The sequence below is a fragment of the Cavia porcellus genome, unplaced genomic scaffold (assembly GCF_034190915.1).
Source record: "Cavia porcellus strain 051 isolate PalLab524CR breed Dunkin Hartley unplaced genomic scaffold, mCavPor4.1 scaffold_28, whole genome shotgun sequence".
NCBI classification, from domain to species: Eukaryota; Metazoa; Chordata; class Mammalia; order Rodentia; family Caviidae; genus Cavia; species Cavia porcellus.
In genome coordinates, this window is record NW_026947511.1 from 22,536,291 (window position 1) to 22,536,927 (window position 637).

At 42.4% G+C, this 637-nt stretch overlaps 1 non-coding gene across 1 annotated transcript; it reads left to right on the plus strand.

The window, feature by feature from the left end:
- The first annotated feature begins 264 nt into the window (after positions 1-264).
- Positions 265-371, plus strand: LOC134473872 (U6 spliceosomal RNA). The gene has a single exon (XR_010044335.1). It is a non-coding gene; the product is annotated as a U6 spliceosomal RNA (small nuclear RNA).
- The last annotated feature ends 266 nt before the right edge of the window (positions 372-637 follow it).

Genomic DNA, 637 nt, shown 5'->3' on the forward strand with positions numbered 1-637 from the left:
GACCTAGCTAGGCTACTTTTAGGGCATTGGGCCAGTCATTACTGTGAGCCTGGTGGAATAGCCTGAGTGATTATACAAGTAAGCGCTCGGGCGGCAATAGTGGTGCATGCCTGTAATCCCAGGAGGCTAAGGCTGGAGGATCAACACGAGTTTGAGGCCAGTCTCTGAGTTACGTAATGAATTCAGGGCCAGCCCCAGCTACAGAGTGAGCTTGAGGCCGGTGTGTACTACCTAGCAAGACCCTGTCTCAAAAGAAACCAACAGGTGCTCGCTTTAGCAGCACACGTACTAAAACTGGACTGATACCGAGAAGATTAGCATGGCCCCTGCGCAAGGATGACACGCAAATTAGTGAAGCGTTCCATATTTTAAAAAAAGAAACCAACAAGCAAATAAACACCCGTGAATGCTTGAAAACCTGCTATGTGTGACTCAAAATTAAACTATTAGTGTTAGGAAATGAGTGATTTAAATGTACCTTATGACCATAATGCTAAGTGAAATAAACCAGGTATAAAAAGTTAAATGTCTCATGATTTTTCCTATACGAGAAGACCAAAATAAAAATAATTTTAGGAGCAAAATAAAAGATGGATAAATTGGGTAAAATGGAAGAGGGAGGTAGACCTTTGGAAGA